Here is a 9,815-nt window from a genome sequence, read left to right on the forward strand (position 1 = left end):
TAGATATTAAAAATTTACATTTGAATAACCTTCTCTAAATTAATTATAAGAAAAAAAATACATATATTGAATGTACCTTACAATTTGAAATAGAGTAGTGTTATATATAAATTGGAAAATTTATAAACTAAATACCAAAACGGTTAGGGTGTTGATATCGGTTATGGTTTCCAAAGGGAGGGTTATGGATATGGATAGGGTCAAGGTTTAGAGTTATGGCTATGATTAGAGTTGTGGCTAGGATTGGGTTTTACATCTTGGTTAGGGTTAGTAATAGGTTTATGGTTAAGGTCAAGTTAGAGTTATGCTTAGGATCAGGGGTTAAGATTATGATTAACATTTTCATCATGATTAGGACTAAAACTAGGGTAAACGTTAACATTAGGTTTATTGTTACCCTTAGGATTAGAAGTATCTTTATGAACTTATTTTTAGGTAAAGCTTTGGATAAGGGTTAATATTATAGTTAGAAATTTTAGAGGAATACAATGATTATTATTATTATAGTGTTTTTCTCAACATTGTAGTTAGTTTTTTTATGTTAGAATGATAGTTATACTTAAGTTATGTTATGCATTAGATCAAGGGTAGGGATTATGATTAGCGAATTTGCATCATGCTTACGAGTAGAGATAGGGTCAAGGTTAACCTCAGGGTTATTAATGCTTTTAGGATTAGGACTAGATTATATGTTATAGCTGTGGATATCTTTATATTTATAATAATGTAAAGCTTATGATAAGGGTAACATATTATAGATAGAAATAATATTAGATGGATAAATTTAAAATAATCATATATTTTTGCTCAACATTGTAGTTATCTTTTTTTAGTGCAAAATGATAATTACAATTAAGTTGTGAGTTGGCTTAGACTGATATTTATGGTAAAGGTTATGGTTAAAGATTGAGATAGGAATAATCTTATGGTAAGTATTAGATTTTGGAATATAATTATAATTATAATCGATTACGTGGTTTAAGGTTAGGGTTAGTAGTACTATTAAGATTAGGGTTATGATTAGAAAGATATTTAAACCTAAAAACTAATTGTAATTCTAACCCTTAGCCTTAAATAATGATTAAAACCTTAAACCTAGCTATAGTGCTAACAATAGTCTAATAATAATTAGGTATCCCTAACTCATACACACAACCTAATCCAAACCTTAAAACCCTAACACTAAATATTATGTATGTCCTAAAGTTGACCATAATTTTAACTAGAACCCAACCCTTACCATTATCATATCTATAGGTTTAGTGTAAAGATTCAAGTAAGGTTAGGATTAGGGTTCAATTAGGATTGATTTTCTATCATAGGTATAAGAGAAATACTGTATTCATGGTTATAATTAAAATAGAATTAAGCTTGAAATTATTTGTGAAATGATATCATTAGTTTAAGATTTAGTTAAGGTTAATGTTTAATTAAGGTTAGGATATAATGAAGCTTATAATTCAATTAAGATTAGGGTTATCTTACTGACCTTGTATATATCTTGTATCGAATATTTTTCAAGAAGTTCTTTATCAATATGTTATCAACTTATTAAATCTTTTGAAAGTCATTAGTGATATAAATTTTTCATTAGATAAAACAAATCACTCCTATCTACTCATCGCACAAAAACGTACAAAAACGTGCCACTGCTAGTCTAAATTCGTTACATGGTATGACTTTCACCAAGAAGAGCCGTATAAATTTTACCCTGCAAAAAGTTCAGAGAAAAGAGAGCGAAATTTCATATTGTCCACTCAAATTTTCAAATATTTATATTTGGTCGAGTGGGAAGAAGAGAAAGGGGAGCATCACAAAGCTTTCCACATATTTTGATCTTACTCGACATTGCGGTACTTGCAGAAGAACACGCCTCATCAGGTAGCGGATTGGAAACAAACACATAACTTTACAAAGCTTCTTAAAAACTGTCATTTGCGTTTTTTTGTGTGTTCAATGATAGTCTATCAGAAGAGTGCCAAGCTCCAATTTCTCAGATTCATTCACGGTGATCTCAGAATTTCATCTTGGAGGAACTCATGCAACTATTTCTCTCTGCTGCTGACATGCGCCAACATGAAAAACCATCAATTAGGTCAGAAAATACATGCACGCCTGATATTAACTGGAAATGAATTTGATATGTATATACAAACAAGACTTGTAGCTATGTATGCCAACAGCGGAAGATTAATGGACGCACGGAAAGTATTTGACACAGTGCCCCAGCCAAACCTTTTCTTGTGGAACCTCATTATTGCGCAATACGTTTTGCACGGCCATTTTGTCGAAGCCATTTGGTTGTACCACGAAATGCGGAGGGCAGGCTTGGAGCCTGATAATTATACGATTCCCCCTGTTCTCAAGGCGTGCGCGCAATTGAATTTATTGCAGGCAGGTATGGAGATTCACGATTACATTAGCAGGAGTAAACTTGAAGTTAATGGATTCGTGGAAAATGCCCTTGTTGACATGTATGCGAAATGCGGACGGTTGGATCGAGCACGTCAAGTGTTTGACAAAATGTCTAAAGTAGATGTGGTTTCTTGGAATGCGATGATCGGAGGTTATGCTCAGAATGGGCATTGCGAGGAGGCGATGAGGTTATTTGAGAAAATGCAGGCCATGGGTTCTGCACCAGATTTGGTTACATGGAATGCTGTTATTGCAGGTCATGCTCAAAATAACAATGCTAATGAAGCATTGAAGTTCTTGAGGAAGATGATTGTGGCAGATTTCAAACCCAATTCAGTTACGGCTGCAAGCGTTCTTCCAGCATGTGCCCAGTTAGCAACTTTGCAATTTGGCAAGGAAATCCATGGTTATGCAATACGTTATGGTTTCCAGTCAAACGCCATTGTGCAAAATGCCCTTATTGATGTCTACGCCAAATGTGGAAGTTCAAATAATGCCTATCATATGTTCCACGCAGTGGCTGAAAAATCAGTAGTCTCATGGAATGCGATGATTGCAGGTTATGCCCACAGTGGATATGATGAGGAAAGTCTAGGTTTCTTTCGACAGATGCAACTGGCAGACATGAAACCTAACAATGTCACACTTGCAAGTGTTCTCCCAGTAGTTTCCCATCTGTCAAATTTGCAACAGGGGAAGGAGATCCATGTTTTTGTACTAAGAAATGGATTTGAGTCATTTATTATAGTAATGAATGCCCTCGTGGACATGTATAACAAATGTGGGAGTATTAGACTTGCTCGCCAAGTATTTGATCGAATGCTTAAGAGAGATGTATTCTCGTGGACAGCCATGATTGCAGGTTATGGGATGCAAGGTAAAGGTGAAGATGCTGTCATACTCTTCTCTCAAATGCTAAGGTCTGGCATGAAACCAGATGACGTTTCCTTTCTTTCAATTCTATCAGCTTGCAGTCATTCTGGGCTGGTGGTAGAAGGTCGAAAATACTTTGATATGATGAGAGAACACTATGGAATCATTCCGAGGATGGAACATTATGCATGCATGGTTGATCTACTTGGTCGAGCTGGCTGCTTAGATGAAGCAGAAGGATTCGTTAAGAAAATGCCAATACAACCTAATGTTGTTGTGTGGGCCACTTTGCTTGGAGCCTGTAGAATTCATTCAGCTATTGAACTTGGAGAACGTGTGGCAGAATGTATTTTTAAGTTAAATCCTGAAAATCCTGGATATTACGTGCTGATGTGTAACATATATGGAGCAGCTGGGCGATGGGACGATCAGGCTAAAGTAAGGGAAAAAATGAGAGAGCATGGGTTGCAAAAGAATCCTGGATGGTCCAGAATAGAGGTGAAGAATCAGATACATGCATTCCATGTGGGAGATATGGAGTGGTTATACGCCTGAAACAAGTTTACTTCTGTGCAATGGATTAGCAGAAATGAAAACATGGTGTGGTCATTGTGCGGAGCATAATATATTTTAACATATCACATAATGGCACAAGGCACCTTTTAGCACCACAAGAATATAGTGACGTGGCACCTACAACATTTCTAGGAAAGAATCAATAAGACGATGCAAATGATTTGAACCTTTGAAAGATGGATTGCGTTCTTCTCATAATTAACGCTACCATTATTTGGAAGAAAAGAAAATCAAATCCTTTTGTAGTAACATTGGAAGTTGATTTTCAAAGGAAAATTGAACGAGAAATGCTCAAGAAATGAATTCTCATCTTTCTGATACAATCAGCTTTCTATCTCTTTGGCAGTAATAGCTGTGGGCGACTTTTGAAGCCTAAAACCTGATACTCTTGGATTGAAGCACAGTTCTATCATTACATTAGATGGCTTCCTCCTGCGTATTGTACCATTCTTCAGGTATTATTGATTCACATTGAATGCAGTAAACATTTGGACTGTTCTATGAAGCTATTTATCAATTCAAATATTTATTTGTTCTTTCTCAGAATTGATACTTGTAAATGTCTCGTATTATTTAAATGCAATTACTTGCTCAAGTACACACCAAGGTACTTAATGTTATATTCCACTAATTTAGCACCAATTATTCATCTCTACGATGTGGAAACATCATGATGCTTAAAACAATATAAAATTTAGTTTCTGCTCTATAATAGTATGCCCTATTTTTATGATACCACAAGTCTTAATTGCCTTGTTTTAGTATAAGCTGTGATCACCCCTGCAGCAGAGTATTCGCTCAAGTAGCTGGTAGGCCTTGGTATGTCTCATAATCCCTATTTATGGAAAATAAACTTCTAGTCTCTAGAGAGAAATAGCTACATATTTTAATTAGATAGGCCAACTATCTAGAGCTTTTTGTGTAATGGTGGATAACACAGAGAGAGAAGACTGGCTCTGAGTGACGTAACATGTTGTCAACTTTTATCACGAAGTCTTGATTGTCTTGTCTTTGCATAAGCCGTGGTCACCTCTGCACGAAGGGGTATTGGCTCAAGTGGCAGTGAGGCATTATTATGTCCGACACTCCATATTTATGGAATGGAAACTTCTAGTCTCTAGAGATTCAAATAGTTGCATCTTTTAAATAGACAGATCAATTATGTAGAGATTTGTCTATAATCGTGGGGAATCACAACATAAAGAGAGTAGGAGAATGGCTCCAAGTGCAGAACATGTTAACTGTGTCTCTCAATTGTGGTGAATAGATGATGGCTGTTGAAGTTGGTTGGATTCTTCAGGATATAGGTAAGGAGCATGCCACGCAATTTTCCCTTTTCGTGTGAAGTACTTTATTTGATATTCATTTACCCCAAAAAAGGTTATAATTATTTTCTTTCATATTCAAGAAATAAATCTTTCGGTTGAGTCAACATTTACTTTATTCAATTAGTTAGTATCCTTTTTGATCTAGGAAAAGTTGTTTACGAGGTATTGGCTACTACTCCCTCTTCTTAATGGTTCTAACTTCTTACACTAGACCTTTGATGATATGAACTCAACTAAATCTTCATAGGGAACCCAGACACCTAGGCAGTAACCTGGGTGCACCTAGGGCTGAATTTGCACCGTACCAGAATCAAGACCAAACCCACATGGGCACCTCGGTAAAAAAAGGAGGCCATGGTAACATAGGGCTAAGCATTCAAAGACTGTAGTTCTCATGTCTGGGGCCCAAAAATACCTTTGTTAAGATGGTTATTGCTGCTTCAAAGATTGGATATGATTCTTAATGTTAGTAAGTGTTTGCTTTGGGGTATGAATTGGTCTATCAGTCATTTTTTTATTGTGTTCTGGACCATTTTAGTTCCTCAATGGGTGATTTTGGAGCATCCAGGTGGACTCTCGATCCACATCACCCAAAAAGAATTTGTTATAGATTTCAGTTGAAGTTTTGGTTTGATTTGTGTTTTAGTTTTTCTTTGAATAAATGTACCTCCATTGACCTATTTTATTTCAATTTGAATTTGAATCTTTAGTCACTAATGTGCATATTCATTCAGACATCTGCGTATCCATTTGACTGCAAAGAGGGGGTCGTCATTTTCATAATGCCCAAACAGAGAAATCAGAAATCTGCAACACAAAACAAAGAGACAAACCTTAAGTGGTAGCGTAAAGGGAAGAGGCAGAGACATCCAAGGGTACATTGCTGAAGATGATGGCAGGTTTATGACAAAACTACCTAAGGATTGGGCACTCTGAGAGATGGAGGCTAAAGAGACAAGGAACCCTATGCATAGAGGGAGGCACATGTTGGACTAGAGATTGCTCTGATCCCTGCATTGGAAAGCAAAATAACCAAGGGCCTTGGAGTGTGAAAAGGTATGACAAAGGTAATAGTCAGTGAAGGAAAGAGTTATTTTTGAGGCTGTGGTGTGCAAGTTAAGATTGAAAACAAGCCCAGACCCAAGTGAGAGAGCACATGGCTGTTAACAACAGTGGCAAGATGAAAAACTGGAAAAGAGGTTGCATAATGGAGAGACTGGCTAATAAAAAAGTAGCGAGGAGGGCACATTAGTTGAGCTGTGTGGGAGTGGGGAATACAATTGGTCGAGGGAGTAAAAAAAACAGAGAGGTCCAGTCAAGTACAGACATGAAGAGAAGAAGAGAAACTTGGTAGTAATATCCAAATACAGAGTGAATACCATAGCATTCTTGTGAACAGGGTTGTGTATTTAATGTGGATTGATAATAATTTTCTCAGGAATTGAATGAAAAATGCACAACTTTTATCATTTAATTTGTAACCCTGGATTACCGGGTAGAGAAGATTGGAAACTTTCTTGTGGTGTTCGAATTTGATCATTCATTTGTTTGCAACTTTACTCAACCTAATAATGTTCAGTAATATTGTCCTGCGTCAATAGGTCAGTTTATTCGAAAAATAAAAGATTATTTGGTTTGACTGTTTGACATTCTTTTTGGAGAGATGTCTTGCATTGTGAAAATTTCCAAATTTCAATAATGATTTTGGTTAAAATATATCTACTCATTAAAAATATGTTTGGGAATGTTTTCTTTTTACATGGTCAAGTTATTTCAAAAAAGGAAAGTGTGTTTAATTTGATATTCTATTTGGAAATGTGTCTTGTACTACGAAAATTTGCAAATGAATCAAAAGTTTACGAAACTTAGTTATTGAAGTCTTGTGGTTCCTTTGTAATGCCAGGGACAAGGATTTTTCTTGAAAATGTTGAATAGGTTCTCACTGGCTTCTCAAAGTTATCATCCATTTGCTGTCCTTGCAGATGTCTAGACAGGTTTCCAAAACCATTACACCGTGTGGCTTTTATAGTATAAAAGTGATAATGTGGGGCAAGTTAATGAAATTGACAACATGCTGTACTGTAGTGGAGGGTCCATAATGCAATGTTGCTCGGGTTCTTAAAATCAAGCCCGTAATGCTTAAGGAAGATGGTGATGCTTTGAGTCTTCGTACTCTTCCCAGCAGGAAACGCAAGATCTTAATAATCTTGAGATAACATTGATTGTTGTTGATAGTTGCCCATTTCTATCTGAGGGCACAAAGTAACGTAAAAGATTCTTGTTTCAAGTTCATGGTAAGAGGTGCCCGGTTAATAAAAAGTTCAAAACTCTGAAGAAAATGGCAGGCCAGCAAGCTTCATCCTTGCTCACTTGGTTAACCCTGCAACTTATCTTTCTGATTTGGAGGTGAATTTCCCTATGGATGGGTCTGATATGCATTCTTCCTCAGGTTTCTAGCTTTAGTCCTGTGTGGCCACTCTAATTTTCTTATTCTATGCGCTTCAGGAACTCTCTCTCTCTCTAGATTAGTATGTCTTATCTAGCATGTAATTAATAGGTACATGTGACAACTCTCTGCTGTAATGCATCTCTTTTGTAGAACTGCACTTCATATTTTGATGGCCTTGAGCGAGCTGCGTGATCTCTTATATGTTTGACTTGAAAACCATACAGTTAAATCCTGCTGGCAATATCACAAGCTCTTACATGTGACAACTCTCTGCTGTAGTGCATCTCTTTTGTAGAACTGCACTTCATATTTTGATGGCCTTGAGCGAGCTGCGTGATCTCTTATATGTTTGACTTGAAAACCATACAGTTAAATCCTGCTGGCCATATCACAAGCTCTTTTATATGCTCTAAGAGCCATATTTGTAATACTTTCTTAAGGTATATGAAAAAGAGAAACTTCCTTCATTGGGAATTTTTGAGTCCACCCAGACTACCAAGGTACTACAATTCATATGAAAAAGATAAATTTGAAATCATTCCACATTCATTTAATCAATTAATTATAACAAGGTTAGAATTGCTTTTATACATTGGAATTATTTATATTGTGGCAATTTTGTTCCACTATTCTATTTTAATAATATAGTAAAATTAAATTAAAAAGTTGAATGCTTTCAAATAGATGTTTCTATGTAATTTGCCGATTATTAAATATGTGTGTTTCTATGTAATTTGCCGATTATTAAAAATGTGTGCTAGTAGGGTTCCTAGTTGAAAAATGATTATAACTATTTCATTAAAATAATTTTAATTTTAATTAATCAATTAAATATGACTTTAGTGAATTTTAATTTTAATAAATTTATAAAATTCAAAATAAGTTTAATGTTAATAATTTAAGCCTTTAGCTTTATTGAATCCTAATACAAATTAAATCATATTCCTAATTAAATCCTATATGCCTTTGGTCTCAAGTAAATTGTAATGGTAACCTTATAAATAATAAAATTATTTCAAACAGCACTCGTAATATTAATTGTAACTAACTTTAAGCCTACCCCAACTCTACCATTAACACTAATAGTGATTTTGTGTTATTGTAATTGTAATCATAACACTAACTATACCTCTAATCCTTATCTAAATAGTCACAATAATTTCAAACCTAGACCTAAATTATTATTTATATGTAACCTTAACCTTGAAGTTATTTCTACAAGTAACAATAGTTCTATTTGCAAGCTTGACCAAACTCTACTTCCTACAAGAAATTGTAATATGAATAGTTAGGTTAGTTAAGTTTGGATTAATATATAATTAGGGTTAGGATTTATTTAGGGTTCAATTTTGGGCTAGGGTTCAAGGAGGGTTAGAGTAATGGCTCTATGAGCATAGTGTTTAATTAGGGTTAGGTAGAATCAAGGCTAAACTTATAAGTTAGGGTTAGCATTTAGTTTGGATCAAGGTTCAAACAAGATTAGGATTCAATTGTGGTTATAATTAAGGCTAGAGTATAAATAGGTTAGAGTTGGGTTAGGGTAAGGGTTAGAGAAAGACATGAAATTAGTGTTCGTTTTAGTGTTGGATTTAATTAGGGTTAGAGTTTAATTATAACTCAACTAGAATAAAGTTACTATTAGATTAAGGTTTAATAAAATTAGGGCTCATTTATGCTTATGGTTGAATTAGGGTGTAGTCAAAAGTTAGGGATTAATGATAAATTTTCATGGAGGATCGCTGCAATTGTACTACCATTGTATTTGGTATGTGTTTTTCAAATGCAACTTCATCTCACATTTATATTGAACATAGGACACGAATAGACACGTCTCTTTATGGGACATGAAAAGACATGGGACTTGTCTATTTGATAATCATATCCTTAATATTAATTAATTTATTCATATATATATATATATATAATGTTTATTATATTAATTTCTTTCAAATAATAAACTTTCATATATAAATTATTTCTAATAAATGATAAACACATGTAAAGGATAAAGCCATCTGAATCGATTAAAACTTTAATACTCCCTCGTAGTTAAGAAGGATAAATACATTGATAATCAAAGATAAATGATGATCAATATTTTGAATAACCCAAAGATAACCAACCACTATTATCTAAGCTCTCAGTTATTTTTATATTGAAAAAGTATAATTAAC

General features: G+C 34.6%; 1 pseudogene across 2 annotated transcripts; it reads left to right on the plus strand.

Moving 5' to 3' along the window:
- The first annotated feature begins 1,709 nt into the window (after positions 1 to 1,709).
- On the plus strand, positions 1,710 to 8,127 carry LOC149566394 (pentatricopeptide repeat-containing protein At5g16860 pseudogene; annotated as a pseudogene). Of its 2 annotated transcripts, none has more exons than XR_016362185.1 (2): positions 1,710 to 4,319; positions 5,927 to 8,127. The product of XR_016362185.1 is annotated as a pentatricopeptide repeat-containing protein At5g16860 pseudogene, transcript variant X1 (transcript). The 2 variants fall into 2 exon arrangements; XR_016362186.1 differs by having other exon boundaries at positions 7,175 to 8,127.
- The last annotated feature ends 1,688 nt before the right edge of the window (positions 8,128 to 9,815 follow it).

This window comes from Cupressus sempervirens, chromosome 3, assembly GCF_028749045.1.
Source record: "Cupressus sempervirens isolate cs-2001-9-10 chromosome 3, ASM2874904v1, whole genome shotgun sequence".
Taxonomy (NCBI): Eukaryota; Viridiplantae; Streptophyta; class Pinopsida; order Cupressales; family Cupressaceae; genus Cupressus; species Cupressus sempervirens.